Source organism: Empidonax traillii, unplaced genomic scaffold (genome assembly GCF_003031625.1).
Source record: "Empidonax traillii isolate 1590-97213 ecotype Southwest subspecies unplaced genomic scaffold, ASM303162v1 scaffold425:size1421777, whole genome shotgun sequence".
Taxonomy (NCBI): domain Eukaryota; kingdom Metazoa; phylum Chordata; class Aves; order Passeriformes; family Tyrannidae; genus Empidonax; species Empidonax traillii.
Window position 1 is genome coordinate 1,239,687 of NW_020955618.1, and position 15,706 is coordinate 1,255,392.

At 39.7% G+C, this 15,706-nt stretch overlaps 1 protein-coding gene across 4 annotated transcripts in view; it reads right to left on the bottom strand.

The window, feature by feature from the left end:
- The window catches only part of LOC114062632 (25-hydroxycholesterol 7-alpha-hydroxylase), a 128,388-nt gene that overhangs the window by 23,214 nt on the left and 89,468 nt on the right, over positions 1–15,706 (bottom strand). The gene's annotated exons all lie outside the window — the stretch shown is intronic.

A 15,706-nucleotide genomic window follows, 5' to 3' on the forward strand; every position in this document is an offset into this window, starting at 1 on the left:
CAAGGGATCACAAGCTTTACTACTATCATACACAGCATGGATTTTTATGTAGCTGGATTAACCCTGCCATAGTCACATTCTCCCCTGAACTGCTGTAACAGAAACAAAAAAAAATTAAAAAGAGGTAACCATGGAATTCTGTACTTACTGTTTTATTTTATTTTCATAATTAAAACTTTTTGAGTAGGAAATTACAAGACAGAGATTTGCTCACTTATTTTTAAAAAGTTGCTATAATTTTAATTTACGGATAAGCAGATGTGGCCAAACCATGCTGCATATCTCAATCTGTTTCTGTGTCACTGACTACCAATTTTGAATTTTAGTTTCTGAGAACATCCTTTTGTCCTCTGGAAAATCAGTAAATCTTCTGGTGCAAACCTGACAATCTCACAGACAAAACATCTGCTGTGCCTTTTTCATTTCTTTGAGTTTTGTGGGTTTGAGGTTTTGTTTGGTTGTTTTGTCGTGGGGTTTTTATATTAAGGAGAAGATGGAGTCCCTCTTTCTTCAACACCTCCCAGAAACCACTCCATTAATCATCCTCTAGTGGTAAAATCACAACATTATTTACACATGTGGTCCAGAAAACTTTGTAACGGTTAATTCTGTATTCAGTGAATAAAAGCAAAGAACTAATCTGAGATTACACGAGAGAGATCACCATCCCTGGAAGCGTAACAGCCAACTTGATACCCTCAATTATCCCCTCCAAGCCTGTAAAGAATCTGGATGATTTACCCATTTTTTTTCTCCCCAGACTATTAAGTCCTCAGAGCGGCCACCTTTCACTTCCCCGCCTGGACACTACGCCCCGTAAGTAGCATCCTGACAAATATTTAGATAGGCTTTTTGTCATCTTCTAATTGAATGCATCTAATTTCACCCTCCATGTTCTGTCATTCGGTCAGAAGCTGTATTCCTCACGAGCTCTCCGCCGGGTAAAAAGAAGGCAGCTCAGAAATCCAGGGGAAAATTAACTTAATGCTCCAAGTCTTCGGGATCACATCAGGGAGACATTTTGCTATTGCAAAGACGTGAGGGTCATCGTTCGCTTCAGACATGTTTAGCTCAGCAGCAATAAGCTTAACACTGTTAAACACTGTGTCAAGGCTACGTGGCTTTCGGAGGAAAATATAACACCAGTTCAACTTACGACCCACAGCAGACTGATAACAGAAATGTGTCTTCATTTCTAGCTTTCCTTCTCTTCGGAAGATGGAGGTCATCTCCATGACTTATTGATGTCTGTTAACACACAGCAAAGAAAAGAGCGGCGCGTATCTTTTAGTGCCTCCCCAAATACAACACTTCTTTGCACAAACTTTTGAGCAGTGTCGTGCAGCTAACCTCATTTCCTGAAGGACTCTTATCTGCACCCCAGGTACCTCCAGAAGTTCTCATCGCCCTCAGATGCTACACTGAACCATTAACAAAGCCCACACTAACTTCTACTGCTTAATAATTTGCTCATGCACTTTAACTCTGGACTGACACAGAATTTACAACCTCACAGAAGTTGTAAAATTTGATAATTATGCAAAATTTTACAAGTGGTAAAGTTACATTTTTCTCATGACACAATATATATTGTTGTACCAAATGCAAAATACACCTAAGAAATACAAAAGAGCAGTGTGACGTGTTTTGGTGGCAATTTAAGACTGCAACTTTTTTTATTGAAGCATTCAGAATGTCTTACAGATTACGTTTTATTTCGGTCTACCTTAAATCCTAATTCACTTTACAAACCTCATGACACTTCCAGGTTTTTTGCCCCACATATTGGGCTGGGTTTGCTTATATAGAGGAATATTTTTACTTGTCTGAGAAGCCTCTGTGAAGTCAGTAAGACTTAACGAACAAATTTCTCACATATGTGAGTGAATTTTACAAATAAAGCATCAGCAACATGTCCAATGCAATCTCTAAGTAGACAGATCAGTTACAAAGTGGAGGGAGAGAAACACAGTTGTATCATCCATCATTGTTAAATGGATAATTTCAAATGGCATTATGCAAAAATCAGCTGGCTACAAATACAGCCCATAAATAGAACAATCAGATTTTGATAACTGTAATTTTTCTTTGCTTTAACAGTGAAAAGATAGTTCCTTGTTAGCAAGTAATAGAGTTGCAGTGTCTACTTGAAATAAGCAAAGTTTTGGAGTTTGTTTACAGTTTCTTTAAGGGAAGATTTTTCAGCATACCTAAAACACAGAAGGCACTGACCTAGGTCTGATTATTTAAGTACTGAGGTAAGGCAGTACTCAAAATTGTGGGCGCTGTATCTATATCTCACTTATGCTAAGCAGTAGTGATGCAATAAAGGAGAAAAATGGGCTGCAACATAAATATTGTGAAAATATTTTTTAAAAAAACCCAAACCATTAAGTTCAAGGTCTCTAAACGTTATGTTTTCAATTAGTGAAAGTGAATTATTTGTAAAACCCAAACGAGGTCATTTGTTAAGCAATCTGAACACGATTTTTTTTTTCTAAATTAAAAAGAAAATACCCTAAAGATTCACAAGAAACAGACTTTGCCAACATTATCTCTCACAGAAATATTATTGTTTTATAAAAATATACAAGACTATTCTTTTCTTGGTTACACCATTTCAACTTCACTGCACTGTAAGGCATTGGATCAGTGTAAATGAGAGGAGAATCTTTCTCATTTCACTGGTTATTTGTATTCCAAAGGAGCAGATGCCTTTCAAATTATGCAAAAATCCACAGCGCATCTTGTACTATAGCAGATGAACAGGTTAATTTTTCTTTTTGCACATAATAAATCATAAGTGCTTTAACACCCATAGTCGCATTTCATGAACATAAACCTTCTGTTTAATAATGTCTGTTTACAACTAGAATCAGACATACAGTAATCTCTTGCCTGGGATAAACATTAATCCAGATCTGTCTAGAAAAATTATACAATTCATTACCATAAGTAATCTCTATTGTGCCCCGTGCTTAACCTTCATCTTTTTTCCTGTCCTATAATCTTGCAAATCCACTGGTGGTGTATGATTGGCATCTGGTGTTAACGCAGCCTTCAGTGCACAGAGCACAGCTGAGGAAGCCTGACGTGAACACGTCACTCTGCAGGGTAACGCCGGTTCAGCTGACCGCTTCCCAACAACTTTCACCGAAGGGTGGAAAAAACCCACAAGCCGAGGACAAAAGTGTCTAACAATATCATTAGCCACAGAAGGGTCATCTTTACTTTCCAAACCATCATTATCATCCACGAAAGTTAAAAGTATTGTTCTGATTTTTTCATAATATCCCCAGACAAACCATCACATACCATGTCCAAGCTGGAACACACCGTGTCGGGGGACTTTAAGGAATGGAAACGGATTGGTACAGAGTAGAACAAAAGCTATTATGAACATGTCAAAGCAGTTAGAGATTATTCACAGGCTTGATCACAATATTTAAGCAACAAGACATGACAGACAGTGTCTTTCCAGCGGCTTATGAACACTCTTAACTGTGAGGAAAAGAATGAGGCCAAAGGCTTCAACCCCAAGAAAGGTAATCCCCAGAAATGTGGTGTCTGGAGTGTCTTCTTGTATTATGAGAGAGAGAATACAGGAAACTTAGGACAAGAGAAAGCCAGTAAGTCTATCTTTTTATTCTTTTAAATGTAGCAGTTACAGTTTTTCCCTAGCCCTGCTCATGGCATTAGGCATTTTACATCTATGAGGACAGAAAATAAAATTATCTTTCAAATATTTGACCACAATGAAATTTTTGACACTTATAAAATTATGCCTGCCCTAAATAACCCACTCGAGTTATCTAACTCATTGATCTCCTGAAACTCTAAATCTCCCAGGTTAAATACATGCAGTATGAAAAAGTATTCCCTGCAGAACAAGTCAGATGAGAGTTTTAGCAATTACAGTCTTCTGTCCTTAAATTCTCAGCTTACATACTTCCTATGAAGGTAAGGACCAGATGTTGCTCCTCTCTGATCAGTGCTTTGAGGCTTGTGTGGAGTAAATGGATGCATCATCTTGACAGAGAGATGCAGATATGGGTTGGCTCAGTGAAGAAGCAGCAAGAGTCCTGGGATGGAAAAAACCTCACACTGCTGCTGCCTATATTTACCCCTAGTGGTTTCATTCTGCAGTACTGATAAACTTCTCTTTTAAATTAGGACAAAGACTGATCACAAAAGAAAAGGAAAACAACTCCGGAAAAAGTAGCAAATACCTTTTTCAGCACACCAAGGAGAGAGGAGTTTATCTGCACTCCTAAAAAGAGCAGTACAGCAAAACAGACTCTAGTGGTAATGTGAGACAAACTGGAAGAAATGCTGACAAAAACAAATCAACCAATCAGTGAATTTTTATAATGATTTTTTTTTCACAGAAAAATGCAATCCTTTTGTTGAAAGTTTTTCATGTCAAGAACTTCTAGGATTTTAGTTAAAAACACATCTTTTCTCCTGCAAAACCATACAAGCTTATTGTTGTTTTAAGATCTCCAACCTTTGTTGTAATCTGTTCATCATGGGAGTTCCCTCTTTTTTCTTTTCCAGTAATTTCAATTAGGTCATCCCAAAGTATCAAAAAAATACCAGTAATAACTCATTCAGTAGCTGTGAAATATCACTCTCTAGGAAATCTTATCCCTTTACAGTTTAGGCTAAACTATCTCAACTATTGTAGGTTGACATTGTACGTAACAATTTTCCACACTTCAAACTGTGTTGAAGGACACATCCATAAATTCTAGCACTACTTGCTTGTAGAGACTGGTTGGGACATTGCCTAAAAAGCCAAAAGGCAAGTAAATACCATTGTGGGAAAGTAACCTGAGCAGTTTGAAAATGGAAACCACAGAAAAAGCCCTCGTGCCTCAGGCTTTACCAGAGGCTGAAAATTCTGAGAAATTTTACACTACAAAATGTAATGTAAAGTTTCATAACAGTCTATTTCCTAGACCTCTACATACTTATGTCAGTTTTTTCTTAATTTTCTAACATTAGCCCACACCTTTCTTCCAGCAATGTCCTGCCCTGAGCACAACAGCACAATTTCCTCTTCTGTCTCAAGGGTGACACACCTGGTTTTGCCTCCCAGCATAACCTTGGCTTTCTGTGCAAAAATACCACCATGTCAATAAAAATCGAACTCGGGGAACCATTACAGCCCTCAGCCTTTTCCCAGAGAAAAGATCATGCTCCTGTCCAGATGCTGTTGATCAGTCCTCTGTGTTTTCCAGTTCACCATTTGGAATGCTAATCCCTCCTTTGCAGACTTGCAGTCGCTCCTCTTTAGGTATTATCCACAAACATAAACACTTTTTTATCTTGCATTCATGAGAGAAGGATGGCAGCAGAATATGCAGTCCACGCCCTATTGCCTTTTACCACTATCAGGAACATATTTATGCTGTACATTAACTGATTTTACCTAAGAGAACCCAATAACTTTTGTATAATATTCATTTATTTCGTAAGTAATTTCTGCACTTTAATATACTGCCTTGCTGCAACACATGTTAAAACTGTACGCAGTAAGTAGCTCATAGTAGGAAATCATATTAACCGTCTGGCCTAGAAGTGACAAGTGAAGTGTGGATAAGAATGTCAGCACTCCCCACAGAAATTTATTCAAACAGGCAGAAATCATTCCTTACGTAATAAAGAGCAAACAAATAAATTCAGGAAATCTCAGAAACAGTGGTGGGACATTATCACATTAAAAAAAACCTTGGTAACAAGGAAAGAGAGGAGAATGCAAGATGGAGAGATATTGCTGCTTCTGTGTGCAGCAACTGTATTTTCTTTGAGCATGTAGTATATAATTTCAGAGGTAAAAAAATAATTATTGTAAAAATCAAATATCATTTCCTATAAAACTATATGAATGCTGAATAATGCAGCATTATCAATAGAACAAAAAGGATAATGAAAATAGACCCTTCATTTCAGGTAACTGAGCTGTTCAGAAGTTCGGAATCTTGGTTAATTGGATGTCTTTTAAGTTCTCTAACCACTAGACAGAAAAGGAGCGCAAAAGCTTTTTGGAGGTATTGGTTTTTATTAATGATACAGATAGATTAGAAGTGCTCACTTAGGTGGCCAAGATGATGACTCCCCTATATTTCCCCTAATTCTGTCATGTCTCTTCTCACACTTGTTTTTTATGTCAGTTTTCCTGGCCCACTCATATACAAATGCTTTCCTCCTTCCCTTGGTTCCTTCTGCACATTCTCACCCTGGCTGCCCATCCCTCTTGAGGTGTCTCCAAGGACCTGCCAACAGCATTCAGCCCCTTTGCTCACCCAGTGTTAACTTTCTTCTCAAACCAAGCTCCTGTTCAGATCTGGGGAGCCTCTGTTCTCATCTCCTAAACTATATTCTTAGTCCAGATATTATCCACCTGCTTTCCCTTCCAATTCATCCTTACTCAAATCCCTTCTTGAATCCCAACCACCGCTGTCACCATTGCAAACCACTGCATACTAGCACAGAGAATGAGTAAGACTGCTGGTGAGTCTTGTCCAGTTTCCCCACTGTGCCGTCCTGTCTGCCCATGCACATCTGTTGTCTCCTGTCTTAGGAAGAGACTGGAAGAGCCTTTCTGCAGTGTATGTCTACACTGCTCATTGCACAATTGATCTTCACTTGCAAGATCTACTAGTATTGATTGATAAAATCACTCCCTCTCTCCATTTCCCCCTTCAGGGAGTATTAGCCATTTTCAAGAGGCAAGTACAACTCATTCAGAATGCATGTGTGTGTGTACACACGTATTTATCAACACAGATTATGTGTATATAAGCATACTTATTTCTATATGCACACGCATATGCATATATGCAAACAAAGAGTAATTTCATCATAGAAAAATTTGAGTGGTGCTGCAATTTTTTTTTTTTTTTAGTCATAACACAAACATTTAGTTTTATTGCAATATTCAGTTTTATTGTAGCCAACTCCTTATGTTATAGCCACGGTGGCATCGTCAGTATCAGTCACACTCTTTTGACCTGAGTGCATTCTATTACATTACAGACCAACAACAGAACACTGCAGAAAACTGTTCCCTCCCTCACTCTGTCTACCATGCACAGAATTTTCAAATACCAGCAGCCCACTCCTGATTTATTGAGGTAATTAACTAGAGAAATGGGGCCATCTACCCTGTCTTAAAATCTCCATGTGCATAACTGTAGAAGAAGAAAAAACTTTACATTTCATCTTTAGAAAAGGATGCGATACAGCTAAGAAGTTTTTAATTAATGATTTCATGACTCCCACAGTTATGGCCATGCATTCCCCAAGTGGAAGCACATGGTGATCTGCAAGCAATTTCTCTCCTCTCCCCCATGAGTTTCAGATGTCAGACATTTCACAAATGGTATTACAGTCAGGACATATATTGCTCAAAAATCTATTGAAAAATTCCAAAGTATGGTTTCAACAGTTGAATAAACACATAAATACCCCAGGCACCTTATTTAGTTCCCTTCTTTGCTAATGCAACTCGATATAATGAGAGAAGGTAACTAATTCTGTCAGTAAGGCATATATCACAGGAAAACAGCAGCTGAAACTGTACTTAGGTGAATGTTTCAAAAGCCTTAAAGTCTGGAAGATGAGTACAGTGTTAGTAGGTTTTCTTCTCTTTTGAAGTATTATTTATATTTGTTTCCCAGATAGTTGTTTTCCGTCTTTTCCTTTCAGTGCTACAGGGTATTGAGCACGTTAAGCAAAGCAGTCTTGTAACCAGATTCTCCAGAAACGTTCCTTCACCCCTGCTTCATCTCGTTCTGCCACCAGCCTAGATTAACACTGCAGTTTCTCCATCTGAACGGATTTTACTTCTCTCAACAGAAACTGCAGGTGATCTATTTCAGCAAAAAGCATGCTGCAGTCTGCACTCATCTTTTGCTCTTCGCCAGTTGCAACAAGTCTCTCCTTTCCCCCCATTCCGCCTCCTAGATGTGCTTCTGCATTCTTTTCTCCTCTTCCAAAACTTCTCTGCTATGTTTTCCATTTCACTTGTACCGTTCCCTCCTTCTCTCATCCTGAGCTCTGCTCTGGCTCTGCCCCTGCCTGCAATAGCACACAGGTCTTTTTCAAGTCAGACTTTCTCATACTTCATAGTGGGGAAGTCCTATCCCTGCCTAAACAAGCTGCAACAATTAGGGAGCAATAAACTCGATTACTTGCAAATTATTTTCTTAGGTCTGCATAGTGATACTTTTCACATTACTGTGCATATGAGCAGAACTCTTCCATAATTCATGCTACACACTGTGTAACAGCAACCCGACGGACTCTCTAGTCTGAAGTGACCGGATATGAAAAGTGCAGTCTTTTACTAAACATTCCTGGATAGAACTAGCCTGAAACTAGATCTCTCATTACGAGGGAAACTCTGAAGTATCTTAAAACATTTATATTATTAAATAAGTAATAACAAGCCCCCTAAAATATATTTTCCACAAAACAGCTTCTCCCCAATTTTATTTAGCAAATATCAAAATGAAGAGAGCAAGGACTTAACAAGAGGTGGTGCCCTCTCCTCCTCAGGCAGATTTGCAGAGCAGCCTGCAGCCACCCTCAGCTCATGCAGACATCCTGTGAGCTGCGCAGTGGTTCTTGTGTCTCACAGGCAATCTCTGCCTGACCTCCCTCTGGAGTGCTCTCATCTGCTTTTCCCTCTCCTGAGCCTAAAACTCTGCTAAGCCCATAACAGATTTAATATGTATTAATTTAAGAGCTTTAGTGCACTGCCTGAAAACAATGGTTTGATGCCTGGAAAATAGAGTCCTCTAATTGGTCCATGGCTGCCCATCTTAAATGTTTATGTAAACTCTATTGTATTCAAGAGCATAAGAGTTAAACTTAAATGAAACTTTTAAGCTTGTATTTGTGTGAGTTCTCTCAAATGTAATCCTTGTTGGTTCTAAGTAAACTAACTATTTCCAGTTTTAAGTAAATCAAAAATACATTTTCACTCTGCAGTCACAGAAAGTAAAATATTATTAATTGAAAACCATGAGATGGAACAGTAACTGGGACACTGTAGGTCTGAACATGTTTTAAATCCCTCTTCTGTGAAAGACAGAGTAGAAAATATAAATAAAATTCTCAATTTTTTTAATTAAAGTGAGTAAATGTCAACTTGGGGACTATAATCAGAGACATTACAATTGCAAATGAATACTTGTTTCATTTTTTTCCCTAAGTCATTTCCTGCACAAAATAATATTTAGGTTATAAAAGGATCATCTTTCCGAAGAATCCAAGACTTGCTTGTCCTAGATGTACAAAAATATATTATCCTTTTTTTTTTTTTTTTCAAAACCAGATACCATCCAACTGCATAATATCATAAAATAACAATCATTTAGGTTGGAAAAGACCTTTAAAATCATCAAGTCCAACAATTGCCCTAGCCCTGACACATCTACCACTAAACCATGTACCTAGGTGTCACGTCTATACATCTCTAAATAACTCCAGGGACTCAACCACTTCCCTGAGCAGCCTGTTCCAATGCTTGACAACCCTTTTGGTGAATAATTTTTTCCTGATATTTAATCTAAACCTCCCTTGGTGCAACTTGAGGCCATTTCCTCTTGTCCTAGGTCTTGGAAGAAGAGACCAACCTCCACCTGGCTACAGCCTCTTTTTAGGTAGTTGTAGAGAACAATAAGGTTTCCCCTGAGCCTTTTTTTCTCCAGGCTAAACAACACCAGCTCCTCATAAGACTTGTGCTCCAGGCCCCTCACCAATTTTGTTGTCTTTCTCCATCCATGATCCAGCACCTCAGTGTCTTTCTTGTAAACTAAATACAAGAGCCCAAAACTGAACACTAGATATGAGGTGTGGCCTCACCAGTGCTGACTACACAGGGACAATCCCTTCCCTAGTCCTGCTGGTCACACTATTTTTGATACAGGCCATGATGCCCTTGCCCTTCTTGGCCACCTGGGCACACTGCTGGCTCATGTTCAGCTGACTGTTGACCAGCACCCCCAGGTCCTTTTCCACTGGGCAACTTTCCAGACACTCCGTGCCCCCAGCCTGTAGTGCTGCATGGGGTTGTTGTGAACCAAGGGCAGAACCTGGCAATTGGCCTTATTGAATCTCACAATTGGCCTGTCCAGATCCCCCTACAGAGCCTTCTACCCCGCAACAAACAATACTCTGCCCAACTTGGTGTCATCTGCAAACTGACTAAGGGTGCCCTCAATCCCCTTGTCTAGATAATTTATAAAGACATTAAACAGGACTGGCCCCAATACTGAGCCCTGGGGAACACCACTTGTGACTGGTCAACAACTGGATTGAACTCCATTCAACAGCACTCTCTGGGCCTGGCCATCCAGACAGTTTTTTTACCCAGCAACAGTGCATCTGTCCAAGCCATGAGCAGCCAGTTTCTCCAGGAAAATGGTGTGGAAAATAGTGTCAAAGGGTTTACTGAAGTCTAGGTAGACAACATCAACAGCCTTTCCCTCATCCATTAAGCAGGATTCCTTGTCATAGAAGGCGATCAGGTTGCTCAAGCAGGACCGAGCTTTTTTAAACCCATGCTGGTTGGGCCTGATTCTCTGGTTGTTCTGCACGTGCCTCATGATGACACTCAGGATGATCTGCTCTGTGGCCTTCCCTGGCACTGAGGTCAGTCTGGTATTTTCCTTATTTCTCCTTCCAGCCCTTTTTATAGATGGGCATCACGTTTGCTAACCTCCAGTTGACTAGAAGCTCCCCAGTTAGCCAGGACTGCTGGTAAATGATGGGACATGGCTCAGTAAGCCCTTTTGCTAGCTCTCTCAGTACCTTGAGACTTGTGTGGGTCTAAGTGGTGTAGCAGGTCACTGACCATTTCCCCATGGATTACTGGGATTTCATTCTGCTCCCCATCCCTGTCTTCCAACTCAGGGGCCTGGGTACCCCCAGAACAACTGGTCTTGATATTAGAGACCGAGGCAAAGAAGGCATTAAGTACCTCAGCCTTTTTCTCATCCTTCGTCACTATGTTTCTCCCTGCATCCAATAAAGGATGGAAATTCCCCTTAGCCCACCTTTTGTTGTTAATGTATTTATAGAAATATTTTTTATTGTCTTTTATGGCAGTAGACAGATTAAGTTCTAGCTGGACTTTGGCCTTTCCTTCAGTGCCCTTCCTGCATGCCCTTCCTGCGCACCCTTCCACACAAAGTGCTGCGCTCTCTCAGGGCTTCTTTTAAAGGTGTGGAGAGTTGGCCATCCTTGCTTCTGGCCCTGTCTAGGTCCTATCAGCTGCTGTGACACAACCACAGGCTCCTGGCAGCTCTCTCAGCTCCCCCAAGGTTCCTACAGTTTGGGAACCCCTCCTGTGAACCACACTGGAGCACTGTTGCCAATCATACCAGAACCGAAGCCACTTGCCATGGTGACTGAGTTATTTCCTATTTCGATTCAAGGACACAGGATAGATCTAAACTCCCAGGTGGAAGTAACAGCAATTTCAATTTTCCATCAAGTAAAAGGCTTGAATTTGAAAATTAGATATTTTATTTAAAAAAAAATGTTCTATATTTTCCAACCTGTTATTTCAACTGGGCACCATTACAACTGTTTTGGAGCCTCACATAATTGAATGCTGAATCCCAAAGAGCAGATGAGGCAGCTTTCTCTACACAGGACACAAAATTCACTGAAGTGTCAAAAGTTCATGAAATCTTAGTTTAAAACATTTCTGGTGGAGAGATAATGAGCTTTACAGATTCCAACAAAAAGAATGTGGATGCAGACAAAGAGACAAAGATTTAGGACACCTCCTCCATGTTGGTATTACTGTGCAGAAAAGGATGCAAACTCGGGACAGGTGACTCACCCACTCATCATTACCCTTGCGGAAATGCCTCCAAGACTGGCTATACAGCCACCCATCTAGTACAGAAGGCTGTAGGTGTGGGTGTTTTAGAGTACACTCAAGGGTTGACTCTCAAGTATCCTGCTATTTGACCTAGCAGCTAGCCCATTTGCACCCCAAATTGTGTCATGATTGATGCTGAACAGACAAAATACCCAGATTTCCTCCTAGGAAGGACCTTAATATTGCTTGCCAGAAGACAGTTGGATTTGTAGGAAGTTTGAAAATCCTCTAGGTCAGGTTATCAGTAAAGTTGATATGAGATGCTGGGTTTTGTGGATGCCCTGCATGTCAGACCCTGTTGGGATAAGAAACCTCTGACAGATCATAGATGCAGCATGCAATCTTACTTCCATCTGTATGCCTGAATCGCAAAGCATGCACTTCCCATTGCCTCAGTGTTTGAATATTTGTAATTTTATCAGATTCTGCAATTTCTGTTAGTTCTGACTGAAAGTCATTGTGTCTTAAAAGTACAATGTAAATGCTTCCTTTATACCAAAGGGTGGATATCAACAGCATCATAAACTGCTGGAGAAATTTGCAAAATATGGACTCACTGAAGTCAATACTAAACTGAATATTCAGACTAACTGTGGAAAGTTTCAAACAGTGTGCTGTACCAAGAAGTCAGAAATGGGGTATGTCCTGAATTTCATAATAAAATCTACATGCTGTCCCATTGTTCATAAACAATTGGTGATGAGGAGTGCATCAAAGGCATAGCCAAAGGGTGCATTAGCCACGCTGAATTTTGTTTTGAGGGTAGGCAGGAATCCTGTGTAACATGTTTTCCTAGCTATAGCTCGACTTGGTTATAAACTTGAGTTCTCCATCACCAATAATTGTTCCATATATATGCTGTACTATGTACCTCTGGTATTTTTCAATTATGGAAAGAAACCAGAAAACGAAAATTAGAAATGAAAGGTTATCAGTAAAAATTTTTAACATTTCAATTCCAAGTATTTGCACCATTCTGATCCAATGTAGCCTTCTGTTAATGATACATCTGTCATTTTATTGACACCCCTAAACAGCTTTATTCTCTTTTCTAATTAAGAGACAAAGCTGATTATGTCAATCTATGAACTGACATCTGAGTGCTTTTGTTATAATGTAAGAAGCATGAATATGACTATTGTTATGCTAAAACAAAAAACTTGGGAATTTTTCTGGAAAACCCAAGATACCATATTATAAAATGGCTAAATTAGAATAGGTTCTTCCTATTCATGCAAATGCATGTGTGATTGTATTATATAATTAAATGAAGATACTGTGTGAAAAATTAATCCCTAGTAATAGAAAACATAAAGCAACAATGATACATCATATGCCTGATTAAAATATGTGAGAAGAAATCATCCGATCATAAAATATCTCAAACAAATAAATGACAGACTAAGCCATCAATCCTCCAGGAAAAAATTAACTTATTAAATAATCCAAAATACTTGCAAGTCAGGATATGATTTCAGCTCCATTCTGCTGCTAAATCAGACATACCTACTCAGAGGGCTCTTTCATGCAAAGGAATATATCTGGAAGTATAGCCCAGTGTGGCCCTACGCATGAACTGGAAGTGCAGAGCATATCCAGTTTGCATATCCAAGTACCAAAAATGCTGCTCTGTTTTGTGAACCAGAAGTAGCTTCAATGACTGCTTGACCTGGTGAACTGACAGTATTAAGACAATACTGGGGATGGGATGAAATGCTCACCATTGTAGGAAGCTTTTTGTGTTTGGACTGTCGCAGGCAAGACTCTGGAACAATCTGCCACACACCAGCCCGAACTGCTGCAATCTGTCATACCTGAAAAGGCCAGGGAAAAGAAAGCAGCAGGGGAATCCCACAGAATCAGATGATCTTCAGTATTTTGGGATGTCAGCAGTTTTCAGACTCGAAGATAACACAAAACAGTTTTTCCCTCAGTTGTGATTAAAGGCAACAGACAGAGGTTATGTGTCTCTTCTGGCAGCACTAGATCTTCAGGACCACTGCTGTTGCTGAGCTCCTGGCAGGAAAGAACTGAATCCTTTCCAAGGAACTCTACTGATTCCATTTATGAGGTTCCTGCTGATGGTACTGGGTGTCCTCAGGACAGAGCTTAAAGTACTGCAGTCTGACACAGCTCTCCTGGCATCAACTGCACTAAATGAATTTACACCCTGAAGATCTAGTCTTCAGCTGCTGACTGTGTCAACCAGTGTTGACACAAATCCAACTAACACATACATATTTCTTTTTTCCTTTAAAAATTTCAGTTCTAAATTATCAGAAAACCTACGACATTATAAGCTATCGTATTAACAGTATTAAATTTAATTATAGCATCTGTGCTCCCTCACATGCTCACTGCACCTGTGGTTACAAACTACCACTCCTCTACCATTTGCTTGTCAAGGAATCGTATCCTTTTGTCTCAGATAACTACAGGTAGTGAATGAAATGCCCATGACCTCCTATTTCTGCCTTCACAGAGGTTTGGTCAGTGGGGAAGGTACCTCCTCACAATTTCGTTAAAATAAATCTGAAAGTAAAAACTATAACCCTTCCATTCTATATGTGCAGGTTAAGCATATGTCTCTGCATAACCCGTGCAAGATAGGAGATGAGTACTACTTATAAGACCAACGGTCTTGCTCAGTACCTCAAAACATCACTCTCCTTCTCTTGTACATCATGAAATACCCAGTTTACTGAAAATGAAAATTTGTGAATGCTTTTAAGGAATTATTAAAAGGGATAATATTTTGCCTCTGTTGCAGGATCAGCCTGTTCAATAACCCATTGTTACTAAACGTTCCAATTCTGACTACTCACTAGTTAGGTTGGTCTGTTCACTGTTGAGTGAGAGAACAGGAAGGTTTCAGAATGTATGCCCTTTGGCTTGGAAAGCATCATGATCTTCTTCTAAGCCACAAAAAATTTTGTTTACACTGAAGTAGCAAAATTGGGATATTTACAGCACCAAACCATCCAAATTCAAAATGCAAATGTCTGGAGTTAGAACAACTGATTTCTAATATTAGTTGTTAATATTATTTAGAATTTTCCTCTCAAAAAAATCAAATCCCAGTCTCATGTTTTTCTCCCAAACTATGTTTTTAGTTTATAAGCGCAGTTAAATAAAAACCAAATTAAAATAAATAGCTAGACTCAATGGTATAAATCTACACAGGAGTATTCATTTAGATATTGGTATTGCTGGCCAAATGATACTGGTAGGGATAACATCTCATTAACACTAGTACACAATAAAACTGACTGTGGTGGTCACAGAATATGAACACCAACCACTGTAGGAGCTACAAACCAGTCATGATCCAATGAGATTTCCAGAGAAAAGGGGCTCTACATAATCTGAAGAACTCTCAAAAAGTGCTTTTGAAAATCAGATTAATAAAACCAAATCCTACCACTGCACCTGGCCATGGCCCAGCCACAGAATTTTTCTTGCCTGTGCTGGGATCAGTTCTGACCACAGCCAGCCACTGAACCTCTGCCAGACACAGCAGAAGCAGGGGTCTTCCAGCAGAACAGGCATCACAGCCATTTCTGTGCTTTCCCTTCTCTTTTTCTCCCCCAGTTCCCCCTCATCACCCCCACCCCCAACAGCTCCTCTGGACAAGCTAGAGGACATGGCCAAAGGAAGAGGAGTGCAGCCAAGACTTTGCTATGCCCCAGCAACCCCTCTCTGCTGTTGCAGGGTCACTGGCAGCCAGAATGATTTAGAGCAGCCTTCAGGCTATTCTAACTTACAGTGAGGGACTTGACTGACTCATTGCTGCTCCAGGAC